Source organism: Stenella coeruleoalba, assembly GCF_951394435.1.
Source record: "Stenella coeruleoalba genome assembly, chromosome: 10".
In the NCBI taxonomy this organism is placed as follows: domain Eukaryota; kingdom Metazoa; phylum Chordata; class Mammalia; order Artiodactyla; family Delphinidae; genus Stenella; species Stenella coeruleoalba.
The window spans coordinates 58,100,729-58,114,305 of record NC_137156.1 but is presented as its reverse complement, the minus strand read 5'-3'; positions in this window follow the sequence as shown (position 1 = coordinate 58,114,305).

The window sequence follows — 13,577 nt, the reverse complement described above, 5'->3', positions numbered from 1 at the left end:
CTGATAAATTTAAGGACACACATCCAGTGAGAGCTGTGAAATGTTCAACAGCCAGCTCTCTGGAAGCAAAGCCCTAATTTATAGTGTTTGCTGATTTCCATGGTGTAAAAACTAGGAAGTGATGAGTCTTTTTTAGAAATATAATTAATTGCAAGTTTATATAATTTAGTTTTTAATAAGAGCTGTGTTAATTACAAAATTCCTGAAAATTTAATGTTTGGCTTCATGGGCCAGCATGAGCTACCGCATATATATTGCCATGGCCACAGCCCATGACCCAGAAATTCCACAACACCCTAGAAAACGTGTTCATATGTGCACATACAGAAACATAGTCTTGTCTGTAACTGTTCAAAACTGGAAATAACCTACTATCCAATAATAAATGGATTCAATAACTTTGGTATGGTCATACAATGAAGTTTATTATACAGCAATGAGAAAAGCCTGGAGTTACATGGAACAGTATAGATGAACTTTTAAAACAACGTTGAGTAAAAAGTAGACACAAAAGAATACATCATTACAACTCGGTTAATATAAAGTTGAAAAGCGGCGACGCTATAGTGTTTAGAGACATACACATAAGGAACGAAACTGTAAAAGCAAATCAAGAAGATGCTGTAAAACACAGGATGGTGACTATCTTTGCTTGAAGAGGCAGGGCTGTGTTCAAGGCACATGGGCTATCTAGGGTGCTGAAACGTTGCTTCTTGGACTGATGGTGGTTACCTAGACCTTCACTTAAGCCGAACATGTGTTCCAAATACTTTTCTGTACGTGTGCTGCATTTCTAAATACGTTTCTGTATGTGTGTTGCATTTCACAATTTTTTAAAAAGTTAAAGTGAATAGAAAATTGTCTCCAAGCATAACTTTCAAGGTGTAGCAAAAGTTAATATCTGAAAGGCACCCTAGAGAAATGCAGAAGGCCCAGCAGAGAGCAAGAATGCAAAACCTGGTCACAGAGCCAGTGGCCATGAGCAATACTGATTCTCTCCAAATCATTTTCCTTTGCAAAATTGGGCCTGTCACCATGCACTGGCCCACTTCATGGCATGACCATAAAGATAAAATGCGTTGGGCTCCCCTGGTGGCGCAGTGGTTGAGAGTCCGCCTGCCGATGCAGGGGATGCGGGTTCGTGCCCCGGTCCGGGAAGATCCCACATGCCGCGGAGCGGCTGGGTCCGTGAGCCATGGCCGCTGAGCCTGCGCGTCCGGAGCCTGTGCTCCGCAACGGGAGAGGCCACGACAGTGAGAGACCCGCGTACCGAAAAAAAAAAAAAAAAAAAAAAAAAAAAAAAAAAAGATAAAATGCGTTGATGGCTTAAGCACTAGAGAAATACATTCAAGGGAGCTTGTGATTCAGTGATGAACTTGATGGGCAATGCAGGCGTGAATCTCCGCCCTGCTCCAACCCACTGAGAGGACACCCCTCTGAACCTCAGTGTCCTGATCAAGCATCCTTCAGTGGCAACAAGCCCTTCCTTGTAGGGTTGGTAGGGGGATATTAAACACCATGTCCCACATAGAGCACACTCAGATCGTGATACTTTAACAAACGTATAACCTGTATTGAGCAAGCGCTACATAGGTGTGGGACCACAACTATTCTTTTGTTTTCCTTTGTCCCTTCAGACTTCCTACAGTGAGGAGTAATATTCTAAGAGCCTGGGTGAAGACTTGGGCAGGATGAGAATGTTCTGGTCACTCACAGATAGTCCTCTGTTGCTCTTAGCCATAGATAATCTTGATCACAGAAATTAAAGTGTCTAGTCCCTCGCGATGGTCTTGGTCTCGACAACCGTGGTTGTCAGTTGGCTCTGCATTGTCTCCCCTCTCGGCTCATTCCTGCTCCCAGATGAAAGCCTCCAATGGGAAGAGGGATCCCCTTTCTCCTTGCCCCTCTTTTCCAGCTCACTGCTTTTCCTGTCCCCCTTTGCTTTTCCTCCCTTGCTAGTTGTCTCAGAGAGAAGCAGTGGTCAAAGTCATCTCTCATGGGCTCTGCAGAGCCTCCTCTTGTCCCTGAACCTGAGCAGGTGCATCTATTTTCCAGGTAGTCCTTGAAACTCTTTCCTTAGCCACCGGGCACCCAGCCTCCTCCTCCTGAGGACACCCCATCCTATGAGCTGACCCTACTAGACATGACCAAGACTCCCTCATGTCAGCTCTCCCCTGTATGGTCCCATCTGGTGCATGGTGGATGCTGTCCAGTCTCCCACCCAGACTAGTTCTAGGAGTGCAGACCTGTCCCCACCTGGCCAGCCTACTGGCTCCAAGGCAGAGTCAGCTCTTTCCCACTCTGGATTTTCTGGGTAGCAGGGTGTCAGGCTCCATTTGTGGTTCACTTTAGTTTTCTGAGGCATGGGTCAGGCCTCAGTTCTGGGTCTCCCAACTGGATGGAGTCCAGATCAAACTCCCCAAGTGGTTTCCTGGAAGCCACCCTTGCTGGGCTTATGTCAGAAAATATCTCCTCACAAAGGGAAAGGATTCAGCAGAGCGGCAGCTCTCTCCCTTGAATATCTGTTTGAGCCACCATAAACGTTAACTGACTGTTACTTCTAAGGCTCGACCGGTGGCCAGGCATCACGCTGGGTGCCGGGAGAGGAGAGATCAATAAGACACTCTCTTGTCTCTCGAAGAGGAATTGTTCTTCCTCGGGGTCTCTTGAACCCGCCACTTGCTTTTCTAGTGTTTCGCTCTAACGTAATGGCTGTGGAGAGGGCCCTCTGCTTGGTTACCTCCTTCCTGCATGCTCAGCTCTTCCAGATCAGCCTTCCTGAGCCTCGACTCTGACAGTCCCACCATTCCACAACTGCTCAAAAAGGAGATTTCAGGCCCCATGCATCCAACGAACGTGTACTCTGGGCCAGGCACTATTTTCAGCAGGAGGGATACAGCAGGGCGTGGAGGAAGACCCTGCTCCAACTGCGGGCTGGAACAGACCGACAATGAACAAGCACACCATATGGCACGTGTTGGAAGTGTCAGGAGGAGAATGAAACCAGGGAAGCGCCTGGGAGGAATATCCCATCTTTGAGTGGTGCCAATGTTGAAGTTTACCTAAGCCCTGCGATCCTGCAGAGCAGGGAAGGTTAAGGAAACCCCACCCACTCCACCCTTTGTGTTCCAGAAAACTGCTAACGGCAAAGAACCACCTTTTCCGCCATAACTGAGATAAGACTCCCAGGTGCTTCTTATTTATCCATGACAAGGCCAGACTCTCAAAATTCCCTTTCTTTGCCGCATAATTAAATGAACTGTTTGTCCCCACTGATCAATTGTAACAAAATGCTTGTCTATCAAACTTTAGTTAAGCTTCTCTCCTCCCTTTAGGTTCCTGAACTTTGGACCTCCCTCACCCTGAGCCAGCATACGACCCCCCCTGAGAACAGGCTGGCCTCAGGGTCAGACATTCTCCGATCTATCCGATCACGCCACCCTGTCATCCCACTACCGCAAACCTGGTTGATTCTAGTTTTATTTACTCCTCTCTGTAAATAATCTCTTGGAATCCATCCATTGACACCGAGTAGATCAGCGATGTGTTTATGTGTAATATGTGAAACGATGTACTTTCCCAGTGTATGAACTACACTACTACCTTATTCTTATTTTATTTATTTATTCTATTCTTATTTTAAAATTTAAATTATGTTAATGAAGATGATATAAAACTAAAAGTTCAAAAGAAGACCCACAGACATAGGAAACAAACTTATGGTTACCAAAGGGGAAAGGTGGGGAGGGGTAAATTAGGAGTTTGGGATTAACAAATACACACTAATATATATAAAATAGATCATCAACAAGGACCTATTGTATAGCACAGGGAACTCTACTCAATATTTTGTAATAACCTATAAGGGAAAAGAATCTGAAAAAGAATAGATATATAGAGAGATATGTAGATATAGATATATGTATAACTGAATCACTTTGCTGGACACCTGAAACTAACACAACATTGTAAAACAACTATACTTCAGTAAAAAGTAAAATAAAATAAAATAAAAATAAATAAATTAGAAGTTCATCTTCTCAGTTGTACCACCTACCTTTCAACTGCTCCAAGTGTTACATGTGGCCAGTAGAGACAAGAGCATTCTTTAGAAAATTGAAGTTTATTCATTTAAATACTGAATTAAAGATCATTTGGATTGAAATATTTAAGTATATTGCAAAGCACTTGTCCATATTAAGTTTTTTGGTGATTTAGATCATTCATTTTTTTCTTTAATATTTACTTACTTATTTTGGCCGCCCTGGGGCTTAGTTGTGGCATGCGGGCTTCTTAGTTGCAGCATGGGGACTTCTTAGTTGCAGCATGCATGCAGGATCTGGTTCCCTGACCAGGGATCGAACCCAGGCTCCCTGCATTGGGAGCACAGAGTCTTACCCACTGGACCACCAGGGAAGTCCCTAGATCATTCATCTTTGAACTGTGTATATAAATCATGGTACTGTGTGTATACATTGTACATACAGTGATTTCCTATCCCTTTGATATTTACTGTGTTTCTGCTGTTTCCCAAGAATCCAAGCGCTCATCTGCTTTTAGTATAATTTTCCCATCTGTGAAATGGAGATAACAATACTATTAACTATCTCATAAAGTTAAATGATATAGCGAATATAAACAACTTAGAACAGTACCTGACACATGGAAAATACTCAATGAATATTATGTATGTTTAAGTTACAGTAAATCAACTATACTTCAATTAAAAAATAAACTTAGGGCTTCCCTGGTGGCGCAGTGGTTGAGAGTCCGCCTGCTGATGCAGGGGACGCAGGTTCGTGCCCCGGTCCAGGAAGATCCCACGTGCCGCGGAGCGGCTGGGCCCGTGAGCCATGGCCGCTGAGCATGCGCGTCCGGAGCCTGCGCTCCGCAACGGGAGAGGCCACAACAGTGAGAGGCCCACGTACCGCAAAAAAAAAAAAAAAAAAAACTTAAAAACAAACTTTTTGCCCAACTCTGGAGGCACTTGCAGATCTTATGGTCACAGTGTTCTCTCCATTGTAAGTCTCTTTCCCCCCTTGCAATAATCCTTTTTGAACAGAAGTCTTTCCTTGCTAAGTCCAGATGTGTTTTTTATTTGACTTGGTCAGGGAGAGTCTCTTTCCACAGGAACGTTTCAGCAGAGATGTGAGGAAGTCAGGGCGTGGAGCTGATCGATTCTGGTGGGAAGAGACACTCCAGGCAGGGGGAAAGCAAATACAAAAGCCCCAAGGAGAGAACACACTTAGCATGTTCAAGTGACAATGAGAAGACCAGTGGGTTAGAGCATCACAAGGAAGAAGAAGGTGATCAAATATTAGGGCAAAGGGATGCCAGGGACATGATTATGCAGAGCCTGTGGAACATCAGAAGGACTTGGGATTTTATTTTAAATGGGACGGGTACCCAGTGGAGGACTTGGAGGCAGAGACAACTTGCATTTTACTGAATCAACTTGACTACCGTGTGAAGAATAGCAAGGCAAAATTAGAAGTAGGGGAATAAGTTAGGTTTTTTTTACAGTAGTTTGTCAAGAAAGATGGTGGCCGGACTAGGGGACAGAAGTGGTGGAGATGATGAGAAATGGTGAGATTTGGGATGTTTTTAAGGAAAGCAGACCGAGTTTGCTGATGATTGGATGGGGGTGGAGAAGTGGGCCGGTGAGAGAGAGGATCCCAGAATAAGTCTAAGGTTTTTGACCCGAGTAACTAAAATTATAGAGTTGTCATTTACTGAGCTGATGAAGCTATGGGAAAAGTGGGGGAATCAAGGGTTATATTTGGGGCACATGAATTTAAAATGTCAGTTAGATATTATCTTAGCTGGGACAGAGCCCAAGGTGAGGACCTATGTGTAAGTCGTTTATTTAGGAGATGCAGGGGCCAGTGGTAAGAATAGGGAGAGTGAGACCAGGATGGAAGAGAGGCCAATAAAAAGGTGTGCTATCCACTGCTATATATAAAATAGACAACTAATAAGGACCTACTGTATAGCACAGGGAACTCTACTCAATACTCTGTAATGACCTATATGGGAAAAGAATCTAAATTCAATCTAAATCTATGGATATATATATATACATATAACTGATTCACCTTGCTGTACAGCAGAAACTAACACAACATTGTAAATCAACTATACTTCAATAAAAATTAATTTTTTTAAAAAAAGGTGTGCTATCAAGGTAGCTGCCATGTGCGATGATGGCTCAAATCTTCAGAGATATCTGAGAAAATACACAAAATGCCCCCAGGATCATCTGCCTGAAAGGCAGGAGGCAGGAGGCAGGAGCATTTTTTCCACTAGCTCCCCACCCCTGCTGGCTGAGAGTTTCTCCAGGCATGCTAACGTCACTGCACTTTCTAGTTGCCCATGCCCTGAATGAAGACAGCTGTCTGCTGTGGGGCACTGGAGGAATCCCTGGGGCAGGAGGGGAAAACTCTTGGTGACTGCTCTCTGCTAAATGAGTCAAACCCTGCAAGAAAGTGTTTATCCCAGCCACCTGATCAAAGGCATGGACAAGAGGCTTCGAACCAGGACATTGGGCTGGAGATATGAAGTCATCAGTGTATATGTAAACATATACATGTTTTTCCTTGAGTGGGAAAAAGGCTAAAAAGGAGGAAAACTTGCCTGTCACACTTCAAATCAAACCATTTAGACAACCATCCACTCTATCCATTGGTGAGCTTGATTTTGACATAGCTACCGGCAGAGCCCCCTCCTCTCTGAGGTTTTCCCATATTGGAAAGTGAAATGGGAATTCCCTCCTCCAAAAATGATATAATAGACTACAATGCTGGCTCTAATTCAACTGGAAATTTGAGAGGCATAAATACAAGCTCCCTTACAGAGATGCTAGAACACGGGCACATGCACCACAAACATCCTTAGACAGGTGTGCAGCCCTCATGCAGAAGCAAGAGAATAAATTTGTGCTTGCCTTGCTCTCTCTGTCAGACCAGAGGTGACTGTCTCCCGAAGAATGGCAACTCAGCAGCAAGCAGAGGAAACACTTAGGAAATGACTGATTCACAGCACTTTTAAATTACTTAGCTTCCCCTGCCTCACAGTAGTAAAATGAAGAGGTGAGACTGGATGATTTCTGAGGTCCTGTTCTGCTGACACATTCCCATTGTGTTCCATTTTGGACTTATTACATTGAGTAATTGACTTCATCTGACTCAATGACACAATCAAAGGCCCGTAAAGAGCGTGGAGTTCCTGGAGCCAGAGTCAAGATCCCTGCGTCATCCTCGGCTGCTCTGGATCTGGGGCCCTCTAGTGGACAGAAAGTCAATTCAGTTTCCAAGTCCGGGCTTTAATATCTGAAGTAAAATATTTGGGACCCACTGGCCAGTTCTGAAATCTTTGATTCTTTTCCCCCTAGAGGTAAAACAGGATTATAGATTTGTTTTTCTTACATTTAAAGCGTTCCAATATGTTATTCTCTGCTGAATATAAGATTCGGTGATATTCCTGGATGGAAGATTCACAATCTAAAGTCGAATAAGAAGCTACCCCTGGTGAAAATATTGGAAATACTTAGGAGAAAGAAAAGTGACCATGTCTTGGGAGAAGACAATGGTTATCCTTGCATTATTTAGACATTTATTTCAAGATGGCAAAAGAACATTTCCTGCCATTGTGGCAGAACAGAAGTCTTTCCTTTTATCCCCTTTGTTCCTTCATCTTCACTTTTAGTTACAGAGGGGTTCTCTTACCAAGAAAAAAAATTACTTTAAGTATCGTAAACAGAGGAATATAATGCAGGGGTAGAAGAATTGAGAAAACAAACAGGGTTTGATGAGGTGCCCAGAGATCAGTAAAAACAGAAAGGCACTGCTACTCTGAGGATGGAGGGTAAAGGGACCTCAAGGCACCTGGCTGAAGCTACACCCCAGTGAGCCTGCCCAGCAAGAGATGGAGGCCCAGAGGAGATGCAACTGCTGTCTCATAGACAGACTGAAGCAGAGGAAGATCTGGGGAAACGTCTCCCTTCTCCATTCTCCTACCAGTGTCCTTCATTGACCAAATCTCACCCATGATCCAGAAGCATGGAAAACACAGGCTGAGGGGCTAGACCCTGTGATTCAGAGCAGGGCAGAGGCAGAGAGTGGAATTTCTCTGAGTTCAAACTGACCAAGAACTGGCACAATAAAGAGTAGAAGTTATGATGTCAACACTGATAAATATTAGCCACAGAGAGGCTTGTAGACCATGGATCTGCAGGGCTAGCTAGCTTCATGGGCACACAACCTGTGCAGTTGCACAGGGTGCCACACTTAGTTAATACTCTGCTGTCTCTGTCTTGAAATCCTTAATTTTTAACAAAGGGCCTCCAAAAAGTACATTTTCATTTTATACTAAGCCTCACAAATTGTGTAGCCAGTCGTGTGCATTAATCATCTACAAATTATAGTTGCAGAATGCAGAGAATGCTGCTCTGCTGTCATCTTTCCAGCATAGAGCTAGGACCTGCCATGAACAAGGGACATGGTTGAAGCAGTGATCCTGAAGTTGACTTCAAGGGCTAAGCAGTAGTGTCCACCAGGATCCAGGGACAAGGGGAAAGGGGTAGAAAATTAAAAGGGGGGGGAGGGGAACCAGAAGAGAAAGGACTCCCGAAGGGCTGACTCTGAGTGCACTGAGATGCAGTCCAATAGACATGGGTAAATATTCTGCTCCATATTCTGGACTCGTAAGTGTATGAGATCTGCCACCAGGAAGATTGAGTCTTTTCTGATAAACAACTGTGCCTGCCCTTTCCAGACACTGCCAAGCACAATAGTAGGATTATGATAATCATTTCACAGAAGAAAACTTGTGTAAACACACCTAATCGCCTCAAGTTTTCAGTGAAAGCAGTTTGGTATGAGGAATTTTAAAACTGTAATAAAGATTATAATTTTCTTATTCAGAACACTCAGGGAGCTTGATTTTGCAATTTCCTATGCTGCTAAGCTCTTCCCATTTCTCTTTTATGCATTGCTCAACAGTTACAGGCTTAAGTCTTTAAATTCCTGGGCCTATAGCCCACCTTAAGACCCTCTGTTTTTATTAAGACCAAGGAAGCTGGACTCTTGAATTTTTATTTTTATGTTACCAAGACCTTAGTAACAATGTTTATTTTGAAGGTAGTAAATGCCAGAATTATATAGGATTTATCTTTCAATATAGAGGTTTTTAGTTAACAAATCTAGTTGTTGTTTACAATCTGCTAGGCATTGTTCTAAGTGCTTTACAAATATTAGCACATTTAATTCTCAGGAGAACTCCTTTAGAACTCCACCTTCTATAGCATCTTCAACAGGGAACAATAAACTTGTATAGCGATTACATGACAAAGGAAAGCAGTTTTAGGTGTCTAAGGGTGGCAAATTGCAAGAAGGTAAACATATGGGAGGAAACTAATAGAGTAAGTCTTATTTGCAGATTCCTCTAATGCCATCTCCAAGCTGATAAGAGTCTAGAGTCATCTCCAGTAACAGAGAATTTATATCTTGCCTGCACACAGAATTGAGGGAGGGTAGAGAGTTTTTCCTGCATTTCCTGCTGCTTAATTGCCTTCAGCTCAAAAAAATGTTTATGTCAGAGAGGCATAGCTTGGGATGACATATTCTGGTTTCCTTCAGGAGGTGCTCTTATTTCATTTTACAGATGAGGAAACTGAGGCACAAAGCGAACTTGGAATGAGCATGTAGCCTGAAGTCCATAAAATAACTTTTTCTAAATTCTGTTATTCTTAAGCTGTCTTCCCTTTCTTTCTGTATTCACAAGCAGAAAGAAACAAAGTTTCTAGATCTTTTACACCTCCTTTACCTAAGTTCTATTTTCTAGACGCTCCTAAGGATATTCCACTCATCCAAACTGCCACAGTACTCACACTCTCTGTACCATACCTACCATCCTTGAATGCATAACACACATTGTGTTCAAAATCACCAACTTCCTCTTTAAACACACAAAATGCACAGATTAAAAGAAGGTACCAGAACTTCCCTGACGGCTCAGTGGTTAAGAATCCGCCTGCCAATGCAGGGGACCAAGGAAGCTGGACTCCTGGTGGTGGGTTCAATCCCTGGTCCAGGAAGATCCCACATGCCGCGGAAAAACTAAGCCCCTGTGCTGCAACTACTGAGCCTGTGCTCTAGAGTCCGCGAGCCACAACTACTGAAGCCTGCGCGCCCACAGCCCATGCTCCACAACAAAAGAAGCCACCGCAATGAGAAGGCCGCACACCGCAACGAAGAGTAGCCCCCACTCCCTGCAACTAGAGGAAGCCTGGGCATAACAACGAAGACCCAACACAGCCATAAAAAAAGAAAAAAAGAAAAAATAAGGTACCTGCCCTGAGGGGGACATACAAGTAAACAGTTGAAAGTGCCGAGTTTGCAGGCAGAAACACCTGACCCCTCCAAGTATAAGGAGAAAGTTAGGCGGGAAGCTTCCTTGAGGGGTGATCCTTGCACTGAATCTTGGAGGGGAAAATGTACTTCACCAAGCAGACAAGCAGAGGAAGAATTTCCAGGACCAGCATGTAGAGAGTCAGACTGTTGGGGAAGCTAGTAAAGTAGTCTTGTTCAGGCTTCAGAGGCGGCACCAGGCCTCTCACTGACGGGACAATGATGCTAAAGCTGGCTTCATGCCTAACTGCTGAGCTACACCCAGGCCAGCAGGGTGGCACCAGCACACATCATAAACCACTAGATAAGATCGAGTCAGTCATGGGACCCCTTGAGGGTCTGGCCAGCCCCCGGAATCAAGAACATTTCCCAAACTTCCCAGAGCTGCAAATTGGCACGTAGGTTGTTTGTTATCAGCCTGCGGCCTGGTGCTAAAAGCTGTGCTCCTTCGAGTGGCAAACTGAAGTCTTACCCGTGCGGTGGACGCACCACCAGGACTTTCCCAACTGGGACTCCAGATTGCCGTTCAAGGGGCTTCCCAGCATTGCTTGGACCTGGATGTAGGTGCTTCCCCAATTCGGAGACGTATAAACCTCTGTCTTTACTATTCTCTCTTAGTTAGTTATACTATTCTTTTCTTAATTAGTATAATGCAATTTGTTAATTCAATAAACTCTCTCTAAATTCTTGTTTAACTGAGTGTAGAGTGGTTATTTTGCCAGCTAATCCTATGAACCTTGAAACCGAAAGTAAGGCTTTTAGCAAAACACAGGCATTGAACAATTCATCTCAGGACTTAATGAAGCTCCGGTTCTTTACGTCTCAGCACAGAAGGAATTCAGTGAGGAACCAAGTGGTAAGAAGTGGATTTATTAGTATAGGATGGATTAGTATAGGATGCTTGTGAAGGATACAAGCGGGCAGGCAAAAGAGCTCTGCCCTGATAACTAAGTGGGCTACATTTTTATAATCCAAGGAAAAGTGTGGAGGGGGAGAAGACCACCTTCTTCCTCATTCTTTGAGTAGACAGCAGGCTTACATCATTAGCTCCTCCTTCATGTCATGGGGCTATTAAAATCAGCATAAGAGTGGTAACATACAGTAAAATATGTTAAATCATCTCAGGTTTCAGTATAATGAGGGTCTTCTACTTTGGAATGTCATCTTTTCCCTCTATTCCTGTCCTTGGTACGTGCAGAGGTGCATGTCCTAAGGATCATTATCTTGCTGACCTCCACCAGCAGGATGCAGGTCTCATTTTTTCACTTAATGGCCTGGGGCATATCTCGGTGCATTTGTTAGGGGAAACACTGACTGAAACTGCCCACCCTGGCCAGGCAAAGACTGTAACAATTTGCATGAGTTATTTTAGGACAGGAGATCCTGGTAAGGAACACGGAACTAACAAACCACCATCAACCAGAAGAATATGGGAAAGGTCAAAAGGAGAGAGGAGACTCCAGTCCACATGTCCTACCAACCTCCCAGAATCCTCGCTGGAATCCATCTTGGCTAAGTGATGTGCCCACCACCAGAAAGGACGCTGAGTCAGAATGGTTGGCCAGAGACAACCCAGAAACTAATCCCATCACCATAAAACCTGAGACTGTGAGCCACATGGCAGAGCAGTTCTCCCGAGTTCCCTTACCTTCCTGCTCTCCACCTGGGCACCCCTTCCCAATAAAGTCTCTTGCTTTGTCAGCACGTGTGTCTCTTCGGACAACTCATTTCCAAGTGTTAGACAAGAGCCTGCTCTTGGGCCCTGGTAGGGGTCCCCCTTCCTGCAACGCTTTTATTGCATGGTTTCATTGTTAAGCAGGACTGTCTTGTTTCACAATGTTCTGATTACTTTCTTGAGTGGTCATTAACTTACAATGGTCTCCCAAAGTTCCTTCTCTAACTATAATCCCCTAGCGGGATTTCTAAAGCTACCTGTGTAACTATCCTACTCTATCCCTATCAGCATGATGGATCATATGGAATCTAGGGAACTTCAGTAGGATTCTAATGTGGTTTAAGTGCAGGCAGGCAAGGGTATGTGTGGTGTTAAAAGATAGCACCCCCGCCCCAATTAAAATTGTTACTGAACTTGAGTCTGCTCACCCACAGCACAGCAAAGCCAATTTACTGACACCATGTTGTAGTGAAGGAAAGTACAGCATTTATTTGCAGGGCACCAAGCAAGGAGTACAGGCAGCTCATGCTGCAAAAAGAGCCAAAATCTCTGATGGTCTTCAGGGAAGAGTTTTTAAAAGCAACATTTAGGGGTGAGGACTGCAGGATGCATGACTCTCTTCTGATTGGTTGGTGGTGAAGTAACAGGGTGGTGTTTCAGGAATCTTAATCATCAGTCTTCTGGTTCAAACTAGTCTGGGGTCTATGTGCTTGTGCTCAGTCTGAAGTTACCATCCTCTACCTGGATGGGCTACTTAGTTCCTGTAGAACTCAAAGATATCAGATTGTTCTGTATATCCCTTGAGGAGGAATTAAGACTGTGCTTTATCAATGCACTATTGCTTCTTGCACTACTGTTTTCCCTTTGTTTCTACATTCCCTCACTTCCCTAATTAGTAACTGTCTGAATCTGCCCTTTTGGAACTCAGGGGAAGCCTATAAACAAGAAATGGGGAAACAGAAAGACTTTTGTAAGCAGGAGGGCCCCACAGGGTCCTGCTCAGTTTCAAAATCATGACTGTCATATAGATGTAAAAACGAACATGTTAAAGATTTTGTTTCTCCCATCAGGCAGATTTTATAATAACCACTCAAAGGGTGAGTCCAAAGAACAGACACGTTTATAGACCAGGAATATTGAAATGAATGTGCAAACGGAGGCAAAACTGGCTTCTTCTACAAGGAGTGGGAAGTCCACTGAACTTCTGTAGGAGAGAATTTGCATATCTATAGACCATTATTTTGCAATGCTACCACTCATTTACAACTTATATAGTTGTAAAGTATCTCCCATAGAATCAGAATCAGATAATGGAGGAGGGTGACTCCTGTGCATAGATTTCCACTGAAGCACACCTTCTCCCCTACAGTGGCAGTAAGAGACAAAATCAACAATTCAGGGGCCATATCAGAAAGAGCCACAGATACCACAATGAAGAGTTTGGACTTTCTGTTAGTTTCAGTCTTTGAGCAAAGGAGGTTCATGAAAGGTCAAGC